The 26,027-nt window shown below is 49.9% G+C and overlaps 1 protein-coding gene across 1 annotated transcript in view; it reads right to left on the bottom strand.

The window, feature by feature from the left end:
• KIAA1671 (KIAA1671 ortholog) overlaps positions 1-26,027 on the bottom strand; it is a 264,721-nt gene that overhangs the window by 26,569 nt on the left and 212,125 nt on the right. The gene's annotated exons all lie outside the window — the stretch shown is intronic.

The raw sequence follows: 26,027 nt of genomic DNA, 5'->3' as shown, positions 1-26,027 counted from the left end.
GGCTAGGGCAACCTCTATGCACCCAGCTGCCCAGGTTCCTACCACCACCATGTTTCCCATCCGTATCACCAGACACAAGATCCGTGGAGCACCGAACTTGGGACAGGCACTGGGCTGAGCTCTTGACAAGAGATCACCTGGTTGAACTGCAGCCCCTTGACAATCCCATGGGGTGGATCTTATTATAATCCCCATTTTATAGATGATAAAATTGAGACTTAAAAACATGAAATTACATGCCCCAAGTCAAATAGCCAGTAAACAGCCGGCGAAGTGGACTTCAACCCCCAGGTCCAAACCACTGCACATCAGGCAACATCAATCCCTTGGGCTGTTGCAACCTGGTCTGTTGCTGGTCTCGGCCCTCTGCCCAGGCCCTCAGAGGGGGCAGGCAGGAACAAGGGTGCTGATTAGCACAGAACTGACCACAGGGCCAAGCCTGGCATATGGTGGAAACGCCATAAATCCCCATTAAACAACTGAACTTGAACTGTGTTCCCTCATTTGTCTGCTTCGCAAATTAAAAGCCCATTCCCTGTGATGCGGCCATTGAAATGGCTTCCACTTAGGCTTGTGCTTTGTTGAGTGGGGAGACGCTGGTGCACTCAAGACAAAACCAAAAGTAGAATCCTTGGATGGGCCGTTGGCACGCTGATGACTCAGATGGTCTTGGCTGCCTGAGCTTTGAATGACGCTCTCAATCACCATCTTTTTTTTGTTTTTTTTTTTTTTTGAGACAGGGTCTTACTCTGTCACCTTGGCTACAGTACAGTGGTACAATCACAGCCCACTCCAGCCTCGGCCTCTGGGGCTCAAGTGATCCTCCTGCTTGAGACTCCCAAGTAGCTGGGAGCACAGGTATACATACACTACCACACCCACCTTTTTTAAAAAAAAAATGTTGTAGAGATGGGGTCTTGTCATGTTGCCCAGGCTGGTCTTAATCTCCTGGGCTCAAGAAATCCTCCTGCCTCGGCCTCTGAAACCATTGCAATTACTGGCATGAGCCCCCACGCCCGGCCCCAGTCACGTCTTTTGATGAGGAATTTGGAGATGGGGGTTAGGGCGTAAGACTGGCCCAGAAAGACAAACAGGGCTCATCTTTACTCCTTACGTTCTGTTCCATTTGAGGGCAGGAGGCACATTCTGCTGGAATATGCTTCAGATCATCTCCTGCTCAAATACCTTCCAGGGCTCCCTATTGTCCTCATGCTGAAATCCAAGGCCCCTTGCAAGTGAGCCCCCAAATTTCCTGTCCGATCCCATGCCCTACCCTTGCTCCAAACAAACTCTCTATCCCATACTCTTTGGCTTACTATATACTGTCTCCTACACAAGCTCACACACGCCTGGCCTCTGCGCCTTGTTTGCGCCATTCCACTTCCCTATCAATCCTTCTTACCCAAAGCTATTGCAACCCATGGTGATATCTCCTCCTTAAACTTCTTTTTTTTTTGAGATGGAGTCCCGCTCTGTCTCCCAGGCTGGAGTGCAGTGGCACAATCTCAGCTCACTGCAACCTCCGCCTCCCGGGTTCAAGTGATTTTCTTGCCTCAGCCTCCTGAGTAGCTGGGATGACAGTCACACACCACCATGCCTGGCTAATTTGTTTGTATTTTTAGTGGAGACAGGATTTCACCACATTGGCCAGGCTGGTCACGAACTCCTGACCTCAGGTGATCTGCCCTCCTCGGCCTCCCAAAGTGCTGGGATTCCAGGCGTGAGCCACCACTGTATACCCTGGATGACTTATCGATTCTACCAGACAGAATGTGACACATAAGTTATTTACGCGACAGATATTTACTGAGCACCAGGGAACTGGGCGTGGGAGGTCACAGCACAGATGCAGACTCCGGGATCCTGCAACTCATCAGATGTGCCCTTTAAGCCTGGGATGCTCCAATGTTTCTGTTCCCCTCTTGGAGCCTGCCTGGCATGCAGTAGGTGCTTAATTCATGGAGGTGGGCTGATTGTTCCTCAGCAGCTTATCTTCCTCCCAGGCAGGGGAGCCAGCCTCTTCTCAGGTTATCTGGAACCACACTGAACTGAGAAAGCATGTGTGTGTGGTCTGTGTGGTCCTGCAGAATGAGTGGGCGCCTGGGGAAAAGCCTGCTGTGTGGCCTCAGGGCTCTGGCTTCCCTCTCTGAGTTGCAGAGAAGTTACAAGAATTCAGTGAGAAAGTAATGGTCACCCCCAGGGCACAGACACAAATGTGACAGCTCCCAGAATAGGGCGCAGCACTCAGGAAACATCCCATACATGGTCGCCTCCTTCCCATTCTCTTTCTCTTGCCTTTTGGAGATACTCACGTACCCCATGATGTTCGTGGGAATACTGAGAATGAGGGGTATACAAGGACGGGAATTCAGAATAAATCCCTCAGTCACCCCTGCTAAATGGCTACACTCAGACCCGAATCACAGCTGCTGTCCACTCTTAATTCTACTGTCTGTAGAAGCTTTTCTGTCTCTAGTTACAACATAATACCTTACTAATTGTAAAACATTTAGGAGTAACGGAAAATCACAAAGAATACATATTAAAAGAACTCATCACCCAAAGGCAGTATCCTGTCATAGTCCTGCCCAGAATTCTCTCAGGATCCATTCACCTACATCACCATTTTACTGGCTGAAGAATATTTCACTTTTCAGATGCAGCATCTTCCAATTAACCAGTCCCCAAGTGCTGGGATTTTTGCTTGCTGAGGATTTTCTTCGCCACTACAATCAATAATATGACGAACATCCCTGAGGCTAAATCAACACATCTCTGAGATTATTCCCGTAAGAGAAATTCCTAGGTATAGTGTCACCAGGTCAAAGGGCTTTGGGATCTGGATGAGCAAGCCAGCTTTGGAAGAGGCTGCCTGACCTCCAAGCCCACGGGCAGCACATGGGGATAGCTGTTAGCGCGCTGTAAGGAGGCAGTCAGGCCCTGCTGGGGAGTGTTATGTTTTTGCTTTGCAAGGTCACCTGATATACTCAGAGGCACAGCACCGTCAACAGAGTATCTCCCTGGGATGCGGGGCTGGGAGCAGTCATCTGAGCCCGCTCCCAGCTCCTTACTGTTTTCGAAGATGTGATGGAACTGGCCTTTCCTTAACTTAATGCCCTTCGGAGGTCAGATTCAGAGGCCAGATGCTGGGGAATTAGGGGTTGTTTCTGGTGGAAGACAAGACATCGTCGTCCCAAGCAGCTTGTTGTCCTGAGGCTACAAAGTGGATGCTGGGCTTGTGCCTGGGTGTGCAGGTGTGCTAAGCTCAATGGGGGGCAAAGGAGTGACAGCTTGGGGACAGCTTATAGCTAGGGTGGGGATACAGGGCAGGGCTTGCTGTCTCTGCTTTGCCCAGCTGTGTAGCCTGGCAAGTGACTCCACCCATCCAAGCCTCAGTTTTCACACTGGAAAAACAAGGACTGTTTTGAGGTATCAAGAGATAATCTCTGGAAAGTGTTAAGCTCACTGCCTGGCACAAATGGGTGCCCAGGAGATGGGAACCGTCATGATTGGAGCAATTTTCAGACCCTCTTTGGAGTCAGAGAGGATAATGGAGCTTGGCAACGGGTTCTTAAAATCCCTGAGAGAGGGGGATCCCCTTCAGTGCTGAGTGATGGAAGAAGGAGTCTGCAAGCGCCCCCCAGAAACCAAAAGGTCAAGTCCATTGCTGAGGATGAAATCAGGGCAGGCGGCAGGGGCAGTTTCCAGACCTCTTGTGGATGGCCCTGGGGATAAATGGTGTCCAATCAAAACATGGTGGCTTCCCTTTATACAACCATCCGCATGCCCTCTCCACAGAGGTTTCAGATTTAGACTCAGGGATCTGAACTCTCCAAGAGTCAGGGATGGATGGATTTCCTCCCTCCACCGCCTAAGGCCAGACTGAGGGTCCTGAGGCCAGCGCCCCTGCCTCCTCTCTCGCCTTCACTGCCACACTGCACCGATCCTCAGTCCTTCGAAGTCTCTTTCTGGAACACTTCTTCCAGCTATGACCAGTTATCTGCTCACCCACTGCGGCAGCTTCCGAGGGGGCTCCCCTGGCATCCTTCGCCCCGTATGTTCTTCTCATTCTACTTTCCAAAACTGCATAGGTCCCTGCTCAAAGCCCTTCCACAGCCCCCCACATCCCTCCGGGTAAAGGTTGGGGTTAGGGTTAGGGTCACGGCCTGCGGGGCCTGCATGGGTGCGGGGCCTGGTGGGCTCGAAACTCCTTCAATGTTGCTTCCCTCCTCCTGTACCCTTCCTCTCACTCCCCAGTCCCTCCCACTGGATCCTCCAGCCCCATTTCCCTCCCCTCACATTCCTCCCTCTCACCTCCAAACCTGGCAGAGCAGCCACCACCTCCAAGCTATCATTCAGATTTCAACTTTGATGGCTCTTCCTCCAGGAAGCCTTCTCTGAACTTTCCCGCCATCCTACCCTGAGGGCTGGCTCGGGAGGCCCCAGGCTCCCATCATCCCCTAGACCTCAGTCTCGACATCTGTGCCATCTGATACAGTAGCCACCAGCAACTTATGACTATTTAAATTTAATTTACATTAATTGACATTAAATAATACTAAGAATTCAGTTCCCCTATGGCATTAGCCATACTTCAAGGGCCCCACAGCCACCCACCATACTGAATAGCGTGGAGAACACTTTTCTACCTCTGTAGAAATCTCTAGTGTACAGCACTGTTGTAGAATTTTCCACAATATAATAATTATCATTTACCACTTTCTCTGCAGTCTTCCCTGAACAAGCACTGTTTGCAGAACCAGAACATCTGGACTTGAATCCAGAGACCACCACATGGTAGCTATATGACCTTGGGCGAGCTACTTCTCTGTGTCTCAATATTCAGTCAAAGCAGTTACAGTGAATATAACTGCGTTCTCTGCTCTTTAACAGACCCTCAAATTTGGAGTCATGCAGGGGCTAGGGTTACCTAAGGGAATTCATCTTGTAAATGCAGTTTAAGAAAGCAAGCTGTTAATCAGCACTTTCTCTAGTTAGTATCCTGGTAACCCTGTGTGCATTACAAGTTATTCATGCCTCATCATTCTACCAGAACTTGGCGGAATTTCAAATCACAACACTTGAGCTTAGCCCCAGAGCTACGAGGCCTCAAAATCAACCACATACACACACAGGCCTGCAACTCTTTTTTTTTTCTCGAGACGGAGTCTCGCTCTGTTGCCCAGGCTGGAGTGCAATAACACAGTCTCGGCTCACTGCAACCTCCACCTCCTGGGTTCAAGCAATTCTCTTGCCTCAGCCTCCCGAGTAGCTGGGACTACAGGTAACGTGCCACCAGGCCCAGCTGATTTTTGTATTTTTAGTAGAGACGGGGTTTCACCGTGTTGCCCAGGCTGGTCTCGAACTCCCGACCTCGTGATCCGCCCGCCTTGGCCTCCCAAAGTGCTGGGATTACAGGCGTGAGCCACCGCACCCAGCCCCTGCAACTCACTTTCTAAAAGTCAGGTTGTTTTATTAGCTTTAAGGCAGGATGTTCTTCCAACTCCGTTTTGCTTCACAGGCTGCTGTAAAAAACACCCTTAGTGACTGCAGGCAGGTGGATAATCTACAAGATACTCTGAAAATACACATGATGAATTAAAAGGCAGGCAGAGAGCTCTGCCTGAATTGGTCTCCATCTATCCAAGTCTCCAATCCCTACCTCGGTTTGGTCATATGTCAAATGAGGTTGACTGAATCCTATAATGTAGACCTGGACAGACCCTCTGAGTCCATTCAGTCGGCCCTTCCTTTTCAGATAAGAAAACGGAGGCCCAGAAACAGGAACAGCTATGGGGCTCTTAGTTCTCCTGGTGAGTGGGAAGCGGAGCTGGGGAGACTGGAACCCAGGCTCTGGGCTCCTTTCCCAGTGCTCCTTCCTGGCACCAACATTCTACCTGCCCCACCTTTCCTATGATGCGTCAGGAGGCTCTCAGAAGGAGATGTAGGTTACAATGCTCTGAAAAACCTCAAGACTTGGCAGGTTTAAAAACCACTTGCCTGGACTGGCTTGCCAAGCCCCAAAGCCACTGGAAGGTGAGAACTCTGGGCCCTTGTCTTGCAGGCAAAGATAAGTGCCTCAGTGGACACCTTTGGGGAGACAGGCTAACACGTACCCCTTAAAGGCTATATTAAAACAAACCCTAACATATGTCCCCAAATTTAAAATCTGCATACTCTTAACTCAGTAATTTTCGCTCCAGAAATTTATCTCAAGGAAACCATCAAAGACACCTGCCAAGATCTATGAACATGGACACCGCCCTGCAGGATTAGTTATTACTGCAGACTACTAGAGACACCCTGAATGTCCAGTAAGGCAGGGAATGGTGAAATACAATATCCATGCAATGGATAAATACAGCCAAGGAATGGCTGGGCGCGGTGGCTCACGCCTGTAATCCCAGCACTGTGGGAGGCCGAGGAGGGCGGATCATGAGGTCAAGAGATCGAGACCATCCTGGCCAACATAGTGAAACCCCAGCTCTACTAAAAATATAAAAATTAGCTGGGCATGGTGGTGGGCGCCTGCAGTCCCAGCTACTCGAGAGGCTGAGGGAGGAGAATCACTTGAACCTGGGAGGCAGAGGTTGCAATGAGCCGAGATTGTGCCACTGCACTCCAGCCTAGGTGACAGTGTGAGACTCCATCTCAAAAAAAAAAAAAAAAAAAAAAGACAGCCAAATAACGTCCAGAAATAATATTTACTGTCACAGAAAGATGTTTGCCATAAACTAGAAAATGTAAAAAAAAAAAAATTTTTTTTTTTTTGAGACAATGTCTCACTCTATTGCCCAGGCTGGAGTGCAGTGACACTGTCACAGCTCACTGCAGCCTCAACTTCCTAGGCTTACGCGATCCTAGCTGGGACTACAGGCATGTGCCACCATGCCTGGCTAATTTTTATATTTTTTGTAGAGACAAGGTTTCACCGTGTTGCCCAGGCTGGTCTTGAATTCCTGGGCTCAAGCGATCCACCTGCCTCTGCCTCCCAAAGTGCTGGGATTATAGGCCTGAGCAACCATGCCAGACCAGAAAAATTTTTTTTAATGTAACAAAACAATGTGTGTTGTGACACCAGTTCTGTGAAAACACACACATAAATGGGAGTATATGTACACATCATGAATTAAGTACCAATCAGAGACAGGCTCTTAGTCAATCTACAACGGAGTTTAGCAAACTTTTTCTACAAAGGGCCAGAGAGTAAATATTTGGGGCTTTGTGGGTCATGATGATGGTCTCTGTTCCAGTTACTCAATTCTGCTGTTGTTAATGCAAAGGCAGCACAGACTAAAAGCTAAATGAGTGTACGTGGCTGTGTCCCAATAAAACTTTATTTACAAAAGAAGCAGCTGGCTAGATTTTGCTTTCAGGCAGTAGTTTGCTGATCCGTGATCTATAGGAGCTGAGTTCACTCATCACAGTACCCCAGCACTCAGAACAACACCTCACCTCCAGTAGTCCTGGAATAAAGATTTGTTGGAGAAATACATTTCTGAGAATAATGTTTTTGCAGTGAGTAGCCATGAGCTTCTTAAATAGAAAAGGCGATATAGTTACACAGGGGATGGGAAAAAGAGAAAATATTACACCTGCATGTATTTTGGGGTGTTTGACACATCCGCCTAAGAAAGAACCCTGAGTCAGGGCAGCGCTCAGTGGCACACAGCTGACAGAGCAGTTCTGAGAGATTCCAGAAGTGTGTCTCAATCTCCTCTGCAATTCTATACCCCCAGCTGTGCAGGGAGCGCTGCGGTCATGGGGCCCAGGCCAGCGTGGGGGACACGCGCTCTGTCCCAGTGCCCCTGTGGGCCCAGGCAGCTTCTCATCCTGTGTTCAGGCCAGACCAGTACCATGGCCAAGCAGTAACAACGACAATAATGGCAGGGGCTGACACTCCTGAGCGCTGACAATGTGCCGATCATTATGCCATGGCAAGTTCCCAAGAAGCCTATGAAGTAGGAACCATGAGGAACCCATTTCACAGAGGAAGAGAAGGAGGCCCAGGGAGTCGATCTGGCATGCCCAAGGTCACACGGTTTGGAAGGGGTGGAGCTGGGATTTGAACCTGAGTTTGCCTGGCACCCAAACTCGTGCTCTCCAAAGACAGCACATTCTCCTGGCTCTGGCTTGACACTGAGGGCTTTCCTGGATCCTCACTGACCATTTTACAGAGGGGAAAACTGAGGACCAGGCAGTGGGAGGCATGCCCAGCCAGGCCTGAAACCCAGCGTCCTGACTCCCTGGCCAGTGCTCTGGTCACCACAGGCCATCCCGAAGGGCATCCACAGGTGGAGTCTCAGTTGGGCCTGGGAAGAGAAGCGGAGGGGCTGGAGGCCAAGGATGGGTCAAGTCCCACAGTCTGTCTCACATCCACTCTGCACCCAGCTGTCAGGTCCGTCTTTTCAGAAGGTCTAGAATGGCCTCGGCATACACGCTCCCATCCCTCCAGTGGCTCCCTTCGCAGCACTCTGAAGATAAAGCCGGGGTCCTCACTGGGTCCTGTGGGTCCCACTTGACCAGCACTCACTCCTGGTGCCCTCATCTCACCCTCTTTCCTCACCCACTCTGATCTGGCCACAGGATCCTCACACACACAAAGCACCATCGTGCCACAGTCCCCTGTCTGAGCTGTTGGCTCCGTCTAGGATGCTGCCTTCACTGGCCCAGGCCCACTCATCCTTCAGATGGCACGCTGATGTCAGCTCCTCTCAGGGGCTTCCCTGACCCCCCGCGGTCTACGTGGGCATCCTCCCCTTCAGAGCCCTGGCCTCAGCTGGTGGTCCTGAAACCATTTGTATGACTCATTGAATGTGTGTCCCTCCCAGCACATGCAGTGTCCGAGGGAATCGCTATGTTTTGTCATAATTCTCAGTGCTTAGTTATACTACCTGGCACATAGTAAGGGCTCAATAAATAGGAAGGAGAGAAGAAGGAAAAGGGATGTTAGGAAAGGAGGAATAGAAGAAAGGGATGGGAGAGGAAGGGAGGGGAGAGGAGGGAAGAGAAGGGGAAAGAAGGAGGTCAGACTGGAAGGAACTAGATGGGATATGAGGCTGGGCAGACCCCTCAGGACCCTCTCTCAAAGCTGCCAGCAAAAACCTGCACAACATCCCCTCCCATGGACTTGGGTCCCAGCTGGGAGAGAAGTCAGGATGTATGATGGGCTTCTGGGCAGACCACTGTGTCACCTCTGGTTACAGCACAAGCCAAGTCTTGCCCCATCCCCAGTTCTATGTCAGCGGAGGAATGGTGCTTCTCAGGGAATGCTGTGGGACAGCAGCCACTGACTCCCCCTCAGTGGGCTCCAAGGACAACAATGTAGGTGTAGCCGGGCTGGGCCAGGTGTAGTCAGGTGTGGCTGGATGTGGCTGGGTGTGGTGGTTCGGACAGCGTCATGGTCCAGGGTCTGGGCTGATCTCCTGGCTGCAGGCTACTGAGGACATGCTGTGGACACTACTCAGTGGTGCAGGAAGGCCTCAAGGTCATCTCTGGGGTTGGTGCAAGCCTGGTGTGGAGGAGACAGAGTAGAAGAGGAGAGGGAGACAGAGATAGGCAGGCAGAGGCAGAGAGAGAAGCAGCAAGGACAGAGATGGGAGCAAGACCGAACCAGAAGAGCAAGCCCATGACTGAGAAGCACAGAGACGGGCGCAGAGAGAGACACGGGGCAAGAGTGACAGGGAGGTGGAGGGGGCATGTGTGCCCAGGCCTCTGAATGAGGGGGCTGGATGGGCCTACCTGGGCTGCGGCTCTAACCTTTGTGCACCTGTGTGCACGTGGCTGAGCTGTACCTCCTGACCCGATGTCATGAGCACAGGTGCCATCCTCAGCTCTGGCTCCATTCCCTAGATGACCTCAAGCAAGGCCCTGCCCTTCTCTGTGCCTCAGTTTACTGTCTTGGTGATCAGTGATCTGCGACTGGAGGTCTCAGTGGCTCTCTGCAGCTTGATGGCTAACCTCTGATGGCTGGCTAACATCCAGTGCTTACAAAACCTTCTGCGTGAACTGTCGGTGTAAAGGGTTTGGCTCATTCCCCTTTAAATGAGCATGTATTCAGATTCTTCACACTGTTGGTGGTGCACCCACCTAATGATGAAATAATGGGGCTCACTCCTCGGGGCTTCACTAAAACCAGTTTTTATAAACATTCCAGAGATATGCTAACAGCCCTTACTGATTAGCAACCTAAACCACAAACTTTTAGGTTGCAGATATGAAATTAATCTATCCTGATGATCTGACATGTTGGAGGTGGGACAGGTTAGCAGTTCTGAGCTAGGGCTCCATGACCGAGCAGACCAGAGCAAATCCAGCTCTGCCACTTGCTGGCCACAACTCAACCTCTCTATCCTCAACTTCCCCATCTGTAATATGGGAAGCTTAGGGTTGTTGGCAGGATTCTGTCAATGTCTGGGGACAACTTGCACATGCCTGGCACGTGGTCAATGCTAGGCAGATGCCAGTCTACATGATGATGGTGTCCACTGTTCAGTTTCCAAATATAGCATTTTAACAAACATCATGACAAGGTGCTAACAGGTTCTAATGAGGCCTGACAGTTCTATCTTTCAGCTAAGAACCAGAGTGGCTACCTAAACCACATCCCCCAGTATCTCCCTGGACCTGACGTCCAGGGAGACGAGGACTCCTTCCAAGGGCACCCTGGGGAAGGTCCCACATCACATAATGGTCTGCAGCCCCAGCTCTGCAGGGCCGCTGAGTCATCCACCGTGGTGTGCAGGCTGCAAAATGATGCCTGTGGCAGAGACAGGCTGTCTCCATGGGACAAGCGCTACCCAAAGTGACAGGAACACAAGTTTGCAGCTGGTCTGCAGGAGGCGTATTTGGTTTCCCGGCTGGGAGTGCCTGACAAGGCTCTGAGTGGGGGCTTCCTTGGAGGTTATTAACAGAAACAACAGCTGGGCTGGGAGGCCCAGGCTCCTGTTGGCCTCAGAGGCAGGGTTCCCCTAGACCCAAGAAGCCCAGTGGGTACCCTAGAGCCTGCGCTGTGGGTGTCAGAGGTGGGCAAGGAGGCAATATGAATAGTAACAACCACAAACACCTAAGAAGCGCCAACTGCATGCCTGGCCCCATGTCAAATTCCTTATGTAGACCATCAAGTTGAATTCCCATAATAGATACTATTAATATCCCCATTTCACAGATAAGGGAGCTGAGGCTGTGAGACATTAAACAGTAACAACAACAGACACTTGGATGGCGCTTACTGGATGCTGGGCTGCCACATTTAGTCCTCCCAACAAACCGAGGAATCAGGTACTGTTACTATCCCCACTTTCTGGATGAAAAGACTGAGGCACAGAGAGGAAGGAGCTCCATTCAAACCCAGGTAGCTGGGTTTCAAGTCAGTGGCCTGTGATTCCCCACTCTATCAACACCCACTGCAGTTTCACCCAGTGTGCTCCTCGGTCCAGTGTGTCGGCTGCTGGCAATGTGGCCCGGGGTCTTTTTGGAATGTGTCCCCAAAATGTGCTCCAGGCATCCACTCCCCCAGGAAGACTCTCCTGGCTGCCCCCATCCCCAGGTGGGTTCTTAGGACCCCCACAGAACCCCCTGTGCTCACGCCATCATAGAAATTATTGGGTTGGGCTGTGGTTATCATTTGTTTGACTGTCTTCTCCAAACTGTAAGCTCCCTGAGGGCAGGAACTGCGGTCTGTTCACCCTCAAATGCCAGTGCCAAGTTCAGAGACAGCTACAGAGGACAGGAAGTAAGTGAAGATGGATGGATGGATGGATGGATGGATGGCTGGATGGATGGAGTGAATTAACCCATAAATGACTCCCTGCCCCCTCTCTAATGTCTGAGAATGACACTGCTCTTTACCCAGACCCTCTTGATATATCACAGGACCATTCGCTTTTATATACGCCCTTAAAGTTTAATTCTTGTTGCTTTTTTTTTTTTTTTTTTTTTTTTTTTTTGTTGAGATGGAGTCTCGCTCTGTCGCCCAGGCTGGAGTGCAGTGGCCGGATCTCAGCTCACTGCAAGCTCCGCCTCCCGGGTTTACGCCATTCTCTCGCCTCAGCCTCCCAAGTAGCTGGGACTACAGGCGCCCGCCATCTCGCCCGGCTAATTTTTTGTATTTTTTTAGTAGAGACGGGGTTTCACCGTGTTAGCCAGGATGGTCTCGATCTCCTGACCTCGTGATCCGCCCGTCTCGGCCTCCCAAAGTGCTGGGATTACAGGCTTCAGCCACGCGCCCGGCCTCTTGTTGCTTTTTAAAACAAATTGTTTTTAATAAAACACTACGTGCAGCATGCTGACAGTGAAACTGGGGTGGCCGTGTGATACATTTAAGGTGCAGAACAGGAGAGACTGATCCTAAGGGAGAAGAAAAATCCCCAAAATAATCAGGGGAGAGGGGAGGGGCACAGAACATTCCAGAAGTACTGTGGCACTCTTGCATGGAGATAGACAAATTTGATTTTCCTTTTAACTCAGACTTTCTGTTAATATAAGCTCTACAGTTCTAAGGTTATGATGAGTCAAGGGAAAAGAGAATTTGGAGTTTTAAAAATGTATTTAATCTAAATTATAGAACAATTATAATGTAGAACACTATTTAATTGTTAGAAAGAATAGTTAAACAGAACGAGGCAGACATAAGTTTACTGACATGGAACGACCTCTAAGATTCACTGTCTAAGTGAGTAAAGCAAGGTGCAAAGTAACAGGTGGTGGATTCTGCCATTTATGAGGGGGAAGAAAGTAAAGATCAAAACGCACAGAATATCTAAGGACACAAGAAAACTGCAATCATACTCATCTCTAGGAGAGGAATTGCGTGACTAGAGGACGGGGAGAGAGGACATTTTTGTATTCTACCTCTTTTTGTATTTTGTAACATTTGCGGCTAGTGATATAAAAAGTACATTTTGAAAATGTATAATTATATGTAAGTATATAATTCTTTTACGTTTCCCAGCATCTCCTTTTAATGGAATCTGCTCCCACTGATCCCAACTTGGCTCCTCTTGGAAGGATTCTTAAAACAGCCTAAGCCCAATTTGACTTCTTTTTTTGAAACATCACATGTCAAAACATCTCTCTCATAGTTTATTTCAGGCTAGGGCTCAACTTGTCAGGTGGCAGAATTGCAGCCTTGCAGCGTACGTGTAAACCTGTTGAGGAGGCAGGGAGCTGGGTGTGTCTCCCCATTGACTGAGGACCCCAAATCCTCCAGCCTGAGGCCTGGTCTCTCTCTCCCTGACAGGACACTGCCACCAACTCAGTTGTGTTCTACAGGAATGATGACATTCCAATGTCACAAAGTGGCCTGACCAGCCCTGCTACTGGGAGTCCATCAAGCAGAGAGATACATGCACACACACATCCATGCATACATGTATATACACACAAATGTACATACACAAAACACACCCACATAGATGCATACATACATGTTTATATGCACAAACACATATCCACAAAACACACACAAACACGCAGATGCACACATATATGTATAGACACACACATACAAAGACACAAAAACATACAGATGTACACATACACATATATACACACAAACATATGTAAACACAACACATGCACACAAACATGCACAAATGCACACAAACATGTACACAAAAACACAAACACATATGCACACATATACACAGAAACATATATACACACAAAAATATAAACACACACAGATGCATACACACAAATACACACATGTATGCACACAATTACATATACCTAAAAAGCACATACGGGCCGGGCGCGGTGGCTCACGCCTGTAATCCCAGCACTTTGGGAGGCTGAGGTGGGCGGATCACGAGGTCAGGAGATTGAGACCACCCTGGTTAACATGGTGAAACCCTGTCTCTACCAAAAATACAAAAAATTATCCAGGTGTGGTGGTGGGCGCCTGTAGTCCTGCTACTTGGGAGGCTCAGGCAGGAGAATGGCATGAACCTGAGAGGCGGAGCTTGCAGTGAGCCGAGATCACGCCACTGCACTCCAGCCTGGGCGCCACAGTGAGACTCCGTCTCAAAAAAAAAAAAAAAGCACATACACACATACATGCATACAAACAGATACACACAATACACACATATATATAAATATATATACACAAAAAACTATATACATACACATACACATACACGAATACAAGCACAGATGCATACATACAAATACACACATATACAGGCAAATGCATATACACAGAAAAAATACACACATAGGCCGGGCGCGGTGGCTCACGCCTGTAATCCCAGCACTTTGGGAGGCTGAGGTGGGCGGATCACGAGGTCAGGAGATTGAGACCACCCTGGTTAACATGGTGAAACCCTGTCTCTACCAAAAATACAAAAAATTATCCAGGTGTGGTGGTGGGCGCCTGTAGTCCCTGCTACTTGGGAGGCTCAGGCAGGAGAATGGCATGAACCTGAGAGGCGGAGCTTGCAGTGAGCCGAGATCACGCCACTGCACTCCAGCCTGGGCGCCACAGTGAGACTCCGTCTCAAAAAAAAAAAAAAAAGCACATACACACATACATGCATACAAACAGATACACACAAATACACACATATATATAAATATATATACACAAAAAACTATATACATACACATACACATACACGAATACAAGCACAGATGCATACATACAAATACACACATATACAGGCAAATGCATATACACAGAAAAAATACACACATAGGCCGGGCACGGTGGCTCACACCTCTAATCCCAGCACTTTGGGAGGCCGAGGCAGGCGGATCACAAGGTCAGGAGATCAAGACCATCCTGGCTAACATGGTGAAACCCTGTCTCTACCAAAAATACAAAAAATTATCCAGGTGTGGTGGTGGGCGCCTGTAGTCCCTGCTACTTGGGAGGCTCAGGCAGGAGAATGGCATGAACCTGAGAGGCGGAGCTTGCAGTGAGCCGAGATCACGCCACTGCACTCCAGCCTGGGCGCCACAGTGAGACTCCGTCTCAAAAAAAAAAAAAAAAGCACATACACACATACATGCATACAAACAGATACACACAAATACACACATATATATAAATATATATACACAAAAAACTATATACATACACATACACATACACGAATACAAGCACAGATGCATACATACAAATACACACATATACAGGCAAATGCATATACACAGAAAAAATACACACATAGGCCGGGCACGGTGGCTCACACCTCTAATCCCAGCACTTTGGGAGGCCGAGGCAGGCGGATCACAAGGTCAGGAGATCAAGACCATCCTGGCTAACATGGTGAAACCCTGTCTCTACCAAAAATACAAAAAATTATTAGTCGGGCATGGTGGCAAGCGCCTGTAGTCACAGCTACTCGGGAGGCTGAGGCAGGAGAATGGCGTGAACCCAGGAGGCAGAGATTGCAGTGAGCCGAGATCGCACCACTGCGCTCCAGCCTGGGCGACAGAGACTCCGTCTTAAAAAAAAAAAAAAAACACGCATAAAAACACACATATACAAATACACACAAGCACAGGTACATAAATACAAATACACACATAGGTATATACACATGCAAATGTATATACACAAAAATATACACATAACCACACAAACACACAGATATGCATACACACAAATACACGATACTTACATATGTACACACAAATGCATATACACAAAAAACACTTTCACACAAACACAAATATACATAAGCACATACACATAATATGCACAAATATGCACACAGAAACATCTACACCAATGAACACACACACACAAAAATACAAACACAAAAACACATATAAATACATGCACCCAATACACACACAAACACAGCTGCACACACACAAATATACAAATGCATACCTGCAAAAAACCCCACACGAACACACACATACACAAATACATAGAAACAGACACAAATACACATACACACAAAACATATATAATACACACACAAATGCACACACAAAGGAATGGTCCCAGCAGCACTGTCTTTGGTAACAGCAAACACACAACCCAACTGCCCTTCCACAAGAGCAACTGATACCTAAACTATAGCTTATCAGTGCAAGCTAATAACAGTGTCTCCATTAAAAACAATGACTACCTCTTTAGAAGGCAGAAATTGAAGGGTTGATGTGGAAAGATGCTAAAATTATTATGAATAGGTTTAAAAAGAGCAAGGTGCAGAAAATGCCATCTTGAATCACCTCCTTGTCATCCTGAGCTCCGCTGATTAATCAGTTTCCTATCCCAAGTATCCAAGGTCCCCTGGGCCTCAGACAGAGCGGGGAGGAGGGTGCAGAAGGCCCTGAGTGGCAGTTGACAGAGGGCTCTGAGGAGGGTCTGCCATGACAGGTGGGGACATCAGAGAAGGCAAAGCAGCCAGAGGGAACAGCCTGGGGAAGGTAAGCGTCATATCTATTAAGAGCCTACTATTTTGTGGGACTGAAGAGCCCCCTCCCGTCTGCCACGCAGAGCAGCCCTGCATGGCTGGCCTGGCAGAGTTGGGGCCTATAGGAAGCTCAGCATGAATGGAGTCTCTCTCCCTCTGGAGTTGGGGACCTTGCAGCAGGGGTGAGGGGGTGCCTGGAACCTCAGGGCTGTCAACCAGCAAGGAGATTCCTTTGTTGATTAACACCCCACCTCAGGGAAAGGAGGAAAACCCCAAGGGCTCTGTTTCCTTCTGGTGCTCAGCCCAGCCTGTGGCTTTGTTCAAAGACTCTGCCCAGGCCTAGAGTGCTGTCTGTTCTAACTCACAGTTAGCTCCACCCACCCCATTTCTCAATCTACCCCATGGTAAGCCAGAGGCCCTGGAAAACACCCAAGTGGATGGTATGTCTTTGGCCAACTCTTAACAATGCCCAAGTCAGGATAGAACGACCTCCTGCAGTGGTTCCTGTCTGTCCTGAGGAAGAAGAAGCAAGTGATTATCTAACATCTTAGCCTTAGATTAGGCTTAGGTGTTAGGTCCTAAGTTGATCAGAGCAATCTGGTGAGCTCTCTGGAAGCCACAACTGTGAGCCCCGAGACACAGGGACTAGGCCCGTCAAAGCCAGCTTATCAACTGGCTGCAAAGCTGGCGCATCCGGAGAACCCAGAGGCCAGTTCAGGCAGACACAGTGCCTGGATCAAAGTCCACAAATAAAACAACAAACCCATTGCATAGGCAGGCTTTCAGGCACATAGGGAAGCCCTGGATATCCTTGGAGCCAGACCTTACTTGGCTAACTAAGAAGTCGCACCTAGACTGTCCTCCTCCCTGATATCTCTCTGTACCTCCCAAGAATGCCCGAAGCAGTGAAGTAAAGAAGTAGTCTCGCCCCTGAGGTGCTAGGATGTCAGCTACAGACCTTGAAGGTCACAGAATTCATGAAAGAGACACCAGGTTAGCAAGCACCTTGGGTTCCAATCCTGGCTCCCCGGCACTTAGAAGCTTGTGCAGCCTTGAGCAAGGACTGCACTTCTCTGATTCTTCAAGGCTCCCAAAGGCCTCTGGGATGCTGCAGCCAGGATGCTCTGTGGCAGAAGGGCCCATTCCTCAGCGCAGGGCAACATGCAAGTGCCCAGGACGCTAGGCGTTTGGGTCCTTCTTGGGCGAGCACACACTGTGGGGCAGGTGCCCAGCAATGCACTTGACTATGCCAGCCCCCAAAGGGGCCTCTCACCAACACCGTGAGGTGGGTTCTATTGTCACAGCTCCACCAGCCCCAGTCGCAAACCCAGGGGCTGGGTATGTCTCCAACTCAGGACTTCTCAGGTTTTAGAAAGGCAATGCATATATTACATATTGAGATTCCCCCAGTGAGGTCTAGGGTGGGGTTTCTCAACCATGGTACTATGGATATGTGGTGGGGGCTGTCCTGTGCAATGTGGGATCCCTGGTCTCCAGCCACCAATGTCAGCAGCACCCCATCCCATCATGACAACCAAAAATGTTTCCAGACAAGGCCAAATGTTCTGGGGACAAAGTCACCCGAGGTTGAGAACTACTGGTCTAGTTGTGCAATCTCAACAGGAGTGGTATTATCCCCAAGGGAAGAGAATTGTTTTTGGGGGGATGTGTGTGAAAAGTATCTTTCAGGCCAGGCGCAGTGGCTCACGCCTATAATCCCAGCACTTTGGGAGGCCGAGACGGGCGGATCACGAGGTCAGGAGATCGAGACCATCCTGGCTAACACGGTGAAACCTCGTCTCTACTAAAAATACAAAAAACAAAAAATTAGCCGGGCGTGGTGGTGGGCGCCTGCAGTCCCAGCTACTCAGGAGGCTGAGGCAGGAGAATGGCGTGAACCTGGGAGGCGGAGCTTGCAGTGAGCCAAGATTGCGCCACTGCACTCCAGCCTGGGCGACAAAGTGAGACTCCGTCTCAGAAAAAAAAAAAAAAAGTATCTTTCAATGTATAATGCACAGATATGCCTATGGTATGTATACAGATATACAATATATCTGTGGCAGTACAAATATACTACTGATACACTATGTGGTAGTACAGATATACTGGGAAGGCAACTAGGGAAAAAATGTTTAGAAAGGCCCCTTGGGGGATGATAAATGAAAAGAACAAGGTTCATAAACATGTGAGTAGGACAACACTCCACAAGCAAACATGTTAACATTTCACGACATATAGGAAGGGTCTCATCAAATGGCACAAAAAAATCAGGATTAAAAATACAAAAATTAGGTGAGCCGTGGTGGCTCACACCTATAATTCCAGCACTTTGGGAGGCCGAGGTGGGTGGATCACCTGAGGTCAGGAGTTCAAGACCAGCCTGGCCAACACAGTGAAACCCCCCGTCCCTACTAAAAATACAAAAATTAGCTGGGCGTGGTGGCATGCGCCTGTAATCCCAGCTATTCAGGAGGCTGAGGCAAAAGAATCGCTTGAACTCGGGAAGTAGAGGTTGCAGTGAGCCAAGATCACGCCACTGCATTCCAGTCTGGGTGACAGAGCAACTCACCCTGGTGCATTGGTATAGGGGCAAGTTTTGCTCAAATGAGAGCTTTTTGGATTTCAGAAGGGTGGATTGGGGACTGCAAACCTGGCGTGGCATTTATATAGGAGAAAACTAAGGCTCAGATAAATTAGGCAACTAGTCAGTATATGTTCCTCTGTACATGCATGTGTCTGTGTGCCTGCCAGTATGTGTTTGAGTGTACACATGTGTGCTCACAGCAGGGTTTAGCTGACTTGGGAGTGATTTAATCACCTCACACACAAGTAAATGACCGTGACAATGGACTTTTAAACCCACTCAGCAATGTGCAGCACAGCCTTAAAACTGCATATGGGCTTGGCCTGGGTCCCAGTCACACTACTGCTAAAAGTTATTCTGATTACGTAGGTGTGTGAGAACGACTACTCAGTAACGTTCACTGCAGCATTATTTATAAGACAGAAAAACTGGAAGCAATCTAAGTATCCAAAAATCATTCAGGGCCTGACGAAATAAAGTGGGCGTAACCTGAAAAACAGAATACAGCGCAGCTACTGAAAATGAGGCTGCTGGTCTATATTCACTGACACGGGAAGTCAGTCAAAGCAGAGAAAATGAACAAACACTAGTTACAAAAGAGTTCATGTTGCTGGGAGGCTGAGGCAGGTGGATCATATAAGGCCAGGAGTTCAGGAGCAGCCTGGTCAACATAACAAAACCCAGTCTCTAATACAAATATAAAAATGAGCCAGGTGTGGTGGCTCACACCTGTAGTCCCAGCTGCTTGGGAGGTTGAGGCACCAGAATTGCTTGAACCTGAAAGGCAGAGGCTATAGTAAGTCAAGATCGTGCCACTGCACTCCTGCCTGGGCAACAGAGCAAGACCTGTCTCAAAAAGAAAAAAAGAAAAAAGAGTTGGCCATGTGACGTAGCTCACAACTGTAATCCCAGCACTTTGGGAGGCCTGGGAGACCAAGGCGGGAGGATCCCTTGAGGCCAGGAGTTCGAGGGTAGCCTGGCCAACACGGCGAAACCCATCTCTACTAAAAATACAAAAATTAGCCAGGTATGGTGGTGCATGCCTATAATCCCAGCTATTCGGCAGGCTGAGGCATGAGAATTGCTTGAACCCAGGAGGCGGAAGTTGCAGTGAACTGAAACTGCGCCATTGCGCTCCACCAGCCTGGGTGACAGGGTGAGATTCCGTCTCAAAAATAAAAGAATTCATGTTGATGTTGTATAACTGGACTTTGTTGACCTATCTATATATATACGTGTGTATATATATACACAAAAATATGTGTATATATATATATTTATATATTATATATGCATATATGTAGATATGTTGCATATATACATTAAAAATTCTTAAAGGATATACATATGTTTTAAGGATTGTTTCCAGGGGATGGGATGCTAAATAACCTTGTCCTTGCTTCTCTCTATAATCTTATTTTTCTACAGTGGGCATGGTTTGCTTGAGTAATTCTTTTAAAATAAGCAAAGGGGCCGGGTGCAGCGGCTCATGCCTGTAATCCTAGCACTTTGGGAGGCTGAGGTGGGCAGATCACGAGGCCAGGAGATCGAGACCATCCTGGCTAACACGGTGAAACCCTGTCTCTACCAAAAATACAAAAAATCAGCCAGGCATGATGGCGGACACCTGTAGTTCCAGCTACTCGGGAGGCTGAGGCAAGAGAATGGTGTGAACCCGGAAGGTGGAGCTTGCAGTGAGCAGAGATCGCGCCACTGCACTCCAGCCTAGGCACAGAGCCAGACTCCGTCTTTAAAAAAAAAAAAAACCCAGTTAGGCACACATTATGATTTTCCCGCCTATGGACTTGGGAAGCGGGATGCTGTTCAACCCCCAATTTGCATATTCTCCCCACTGCCGTGAGAGCTGGCGCTGCATCTCTTACAGACCGGCTCACTCCGCGTGGCATCCAGCTACGGCCTGAGTTCTATTTCCCGAGTCTTGGTATTTTTATGAGACCATACCAGGGAAGAGCGAGAGGTAGAGTCCAGGTGAGAAGCAGGCAGATTAGGCTTTAGAGAAGGGTGGTGGGGTGTCGGGGGAGGCAGGGGCAGCCCAAAGGAGTGCAAGCAGCACCTTCCTGAGAATTCCACCGCCCTGGACTGCTACCCACCGCCATGGCTTAGCACAGGGAAGGGCTCAGAGGGCCGGCAGAGCGCGTTTCCCTGGCTGTATGGCCTCAGGTAAGTCACTTTCTCAGGACCTCAGTTTCCCCCTCTGTAAAATGGGGGTCCATCACTAGAATCCAGGGGTTCTGCTGCCAGGCAGAAAGCAGCCACCCTCTTGGGCCAACTGCGGCTGCTCCCATCAGGTGGCCTCCTCTGCAACATCATCACGCAGTGATGACAGCAGCAGAGGAAAACAATGCCCGTCAGCCACACAAACCACGGGATAGAGGACTCAGAATAGAGAGGGAGCTCAGAGGCTGTCTGGTGCTCGTTCAGGACAATGAGCACTTTGTCAGCACCTACTGTATGCCAGAACTATGCTAAGGATCTGACACGCCTCAGACAGCTGCCCTGGGGAAGCTTAAAATCAAGTCGGGGAGGTGGATATTAAAGCGAACCATTTCAACCGGGCACGGGAAGGGCAAAGGCTGAGGCTGAGCCAGGCTCCAATCCTGGCTCCCAGGCATCTAGAAGCTGTGCAGCCTTGGGCAAGTCACCACACCTCTCTGAGCCTCACCTCCAATGTCCAGAGTCGAGGCGAGCACTGGATGAGCTCATGACCTATGAGAAGTGCTGAGTGCTGTGCCTGGCAAGTAGTAGGTGCTCAGGAAATGATTGTGATTGTTATGGTGCTTGTAATTTATGAGTCAGAATCATAGTTCTGTGGCTTTGAAACCAGCAGGAGACACCAAGCCCAAGAGGCAGGATGATACAAGGAACTTTTCGGAATTCGCTCTTTTCAGAACTCTTGGTATAGATCAGACCAGTCAGAGGAGCTGGTGAAATTTATAGGAACTGTGAGAATCATTGCAGCAGTGACTATCCTCCACTTCTGGAGAATAAAGCCCTTGCAGTAAACACTGTTCATTCTCTGAAGGGTAGACCAGAACACTTAAGGGAGCAAGATGCAAATAAGACTCAAGGTCAGGGCAGGAGAATTCTGGGCTGAGAAACCTCAACCTGAGCCCTTCTAACATCCCAAGCCTTTGCAAGGCTCCAAACGGCAAAAATTTCAGGTGAGCTGGAAGCCCTGGGCCTGACGTTCCTCATGGTGCCAGCTGGATCAAGTTCAAACTCCTTGGCTCTGCACAGGCCCATCATGGGATGTTCCTCCCTACTCATGTCCTGCTTCAGCAAGAAAGGATAGAGTGCTGTTCCCCAATAAGCCCTGCAGTTGCCCACTGCTGTGAACTTCCTGCATGGAATGCCATTCCTTGCCTCCATCTGCTGGGGGACTCCTACTCTCTATAGCCCAGGGAGCACACACTCCTTACTCATAACTCTCTGAGAGCACTTAGCACCCTGGACAGCAGGAGGTTGTGCCAGCTTTGCCCATCCCCACTCCTAAGACTGAGGGAGGGCTGGGGCTGAGGGAGGGCTGGGACTGAGGGAGGGCTGGGGCTGAGGGAGGCTGGGGCTGAGGGAGGGCTGGGGCTGAGGAGGGCTGGGACTGAGGGAGGGCTGGGACTGAGGGAGGACTTGGGCTGAGGGAGGGCTGGGGCTGAGGGAGGGCTGGGGCTGAGGGAGGGCTGGGGCTGAGGAAGGTCCGGGGCTGAGGGACGGCTGGGACTGAGGTAGGGTTGGGACTGAGGGAGGGCTGGGGCTGAGGGAGGAATGGGGCTGAGGGAGGACTGGGGCTGAGGGAGGACTTGGGCTGAGGGAGGACTTGGGCTGAGGGAGGGCTGGGACTGAGGGAGGGCTGGGGCTGAGGGAGGACTGGGGCTGAGGAGGACTGGGGCTGAGGAGGACTTGGGCTGAGGGAGGACTGGGGCTGAGGAGGACTGGGGCTGAGGGAGGACTTGGGCTGAGGAGGACTTGGGCTGAGGGAGGCTGGGACTGAGGGAGGGCTGGGGCTGAGGAGGACTGGGGCTGAGGGAGGACTTGGGCTGAGGGAGGACTTGGGCTGAGGGAGGACTGGGGCTGAGGGAGGACTGGGGCTGAGGGAGGACTTGGGCTGAGGGAGGACTTGGGCTGAGGGAAGGCTGGGGCTGAGGGAGGACTTGGGCTGAGGGAAGGCTGGGACTGAGGTAGGGCTGGGGCTGAGGGAGGGCTGGGGCTGAGGAATGGCTGGGGCTGAGTGAGGGCTGGGACTGAGGAAGGGCTGGGGCTGAGGGAGGGCTGGGGCTGAGGGAGGGTTGCGGCTGAGGAAGGGCTGGTGCTGAGGGATGGCTGGGGTTGAGGGAGGGCTGAGACTGTGGGAGGGTTGGGACTGTGGCAGGGCTGGGACTTTTGGAGGGCTGGGACTGTGGGAGGGCTGGGGCTGAGGGAGGCTGGGGCTGAGGGAGGGCTCTGGTTGAGGGAGGGCTGAGGCTGAGGAGGGCTGAGGCTGAGGGAGGGCTGGGGCTGAGGGAGGGCTGGGACTGTGGGAGGGCTGTGGCTGAGGAGGGCTGTGGCTGAGGGAGGGCTGTGGCTGAGGGAGGGCTCTGGTTGATGGAGGCTGGGGCTGAGGGAGGGCTGGGACTGAGGGAGGCTGGGACTGAGGTAGGGCTGGGGCTGAGGAGGGCTGTGCTGAGGGAGGGCTGGGACTGTGGGAGGGCTGGGGCTGAGGGAGGCTGGGGCTAAGGGAGGGCTCAGACTGAGGAGGGTTGGGACTGAGGAAGGCTAGGGCTGAGGAGGGCTGAGACTGAGGGAGGGCTGAGGCTGAGGAAGGGCTAGGGCTTAGGGAGGGCTGAGACTGAGGGAGGGCTGGGATTGAGGAAGGGCTGGGACTGAGGGAGGGCTGGCCTCCGAGGGAGGGCCGGGACCACACTAGGCTTACCTCCTTCTTCCCAGGGCCAAAACAGGCACAATGCAAGTGTTCTTAGAATGTGTAAGGAAAGAGAGGGAAAAAAAGAGAGAGGAGAGAGGGAGGGAGCAATGTACCAAGGGAGAGAGAGAGGTGGAGAGGATGGGAGGAAAGGAAAGGAGGATTCATCCTTGAATTCAGATAATATAAAGGTACCAAGATACCAAGTGTCAATGTCCTCATCTATAAAAATGGAAAAACAGAGCTCACCTCTTGGAGTTGTTACAGACTAAATGCAATAGTGAGTGAAAGCTCCTAGCACACAGGAAGCCCACCTGCCAGCCCTCCCTTCTTCTTCCCCTCCTTCCCAGAACAGAGCAGATCACAAATGACACTGCAAGGTGATACCTGCTGTGGAGAAAAATAAGGCAGAGAAAGAGGGGCTGAAGAGTAGGAGAGGAGGGAATGCTAGGATTTTGAACAGGGCTGACTTCAGGGAAGTCCCTGTGAAAAGGTAACATTTGAGCAAAGAGATGAGGGCCTCAGCCAAGAGGACCTCCAGGAGGAGGGCATCCCAGCGGGAGGGCATGGCCAGGGCAAAGGACTGGAGGTGAGGGTATTGTTATAAAATGCTGCATGCGCCCAGGTACAGTGGCTCACACCTGTAGTCCCAACACTGTGGGAGGCCGAGGCAGGTGGATCACCTGAGGTTGGGAGTTCGACACCAGCCTGGCCAACATGGTGAAACCCTGTCTCTACTAAAAATACAAAAATGAGCCAGGCACACGTCTGTAATCCCAGCTACTCAGGAGGCTGAGGCAGGAGAATCGCTTGAACCTGGGAGGCGGAGGTTGCAGTGAGCCAAGATTGCACCACTGCACTCCAGCTGAGGTGACAGAATAAGACTCGGTCATACAATACAATACAATACAATACAATAAAAAATAAAATATAAAATAAAATAGTAAATAAAATAAAATAAAATGCTGTATGGCACAGACAGCATGTTTGATGTTTGGATCAAGGAGCAAGGAAGGGGATGGAGCATCCCTCACCCTCCCTCCCTCTCTCATTTCCTAAATCACATCGCTCTCATCTGCTCTTAAACCTGGAGCTTTTTTTCCAAACACACACATGGATTAGGCACACAAAGTGTCAGGTTTTCTCCAACCCCGCAGGGTGGAAGGTAAGTCAAAACTCCAGGGGAGAAGAAGGGGGCAGGAGACCAAGGCTGAGGTCTGCCCAGCTCAACTAGCTCCTGGGTTCCCAAACAGTCCCCACTGTACTCTGCTCTCCTTTATTTTGTTTTTAAACACTGATTGGGCACTGACTGTCTATATGCAAGATCCTTTGGTGAGTGCATTAATAAATATGATCTCTAGAGGTAAATACCAAGGACTTCAAATATTTTGCTTCCATTGGAGGAGTGGGGGGAACATCATCCATTGCCAGTATCCCATTTTTAGGCTGGAGAAACTGAGGTTCAAAGGGAAGTGACCCTGGGGCACAAAGCCAGCAGTGCTGGGAGTCAAACCCAGGCAGTCCAGACTCAGTGTCACTTCCTAGGTTCCCTTTCTTGCCCCCACATATTCTGCATATCTCCCATGGTAACAACTTGGCAGCAAGTTTGGCTCTGGGAACTGCTATTGTTCAGATGTTTTCATGATAAATAACATGTCAGTACTCTGTTGGTGAGGCCTGGGGGTAAGGCTAGGAAAAGCAGGGTGCTGCTTTTCAAAACAAAAACCAAAGAAATGCAGGTAAGGGATTTGTTTGAGCAACTTACCCTGCAAAGCCTGCTTGATATGGAAGTCCAGGTGTTAAGACCGGTCTGAGGTCAGACAGACTTGGGTTGGGTCTTGGTTCTGCTGCCCACCAGCTGTGTGACTTTGGGTAACTCGATAAACCTCTCTGAGCCCATACATGATAACCGCGGCTAGAACATGTCATTATTATTGTATAGTGTTACTATGAGACTCTATCAAACTCTGCCCTCAAAGGGCCTTCTAACTAGTAATAAGTTGACTCTCTGCACAGGTAATTTCCTGAGCGCGTCACTGAGTTTTAAAGAGAACTGCATTAATACAGGCACATGTGCACACTCATGCATACTACCACTGACGAAAGATGGTATTCAAGATTAATCCAGCTTGGGTTTTTTTTTTTTTTTATTCTT

The sequence above is a fragment of the Trachypithecus francoisi genome, unplaced genomic scaffold (assembly GCF_009764315.1).
Source record: "Trachypithecus francoisi isolate TF-2019V2 unplaced genomic scaffold, Tfra_2.0 Lachesis_group14, whole genome shotgun sequence".
In the NCBI taxonomy this organism is placed as follows: domain Eukaryota; kingdom Metazoa; phylum Chordata; class Mammalia; order Primates; family Cercopithecidae; genus Trachypithecus; species Trachypithecus francoisi.
Note: the sequence above shows the minus strand (reverse complement) of the source record. Positions and strands in the feature narration are given on the sequence as shown.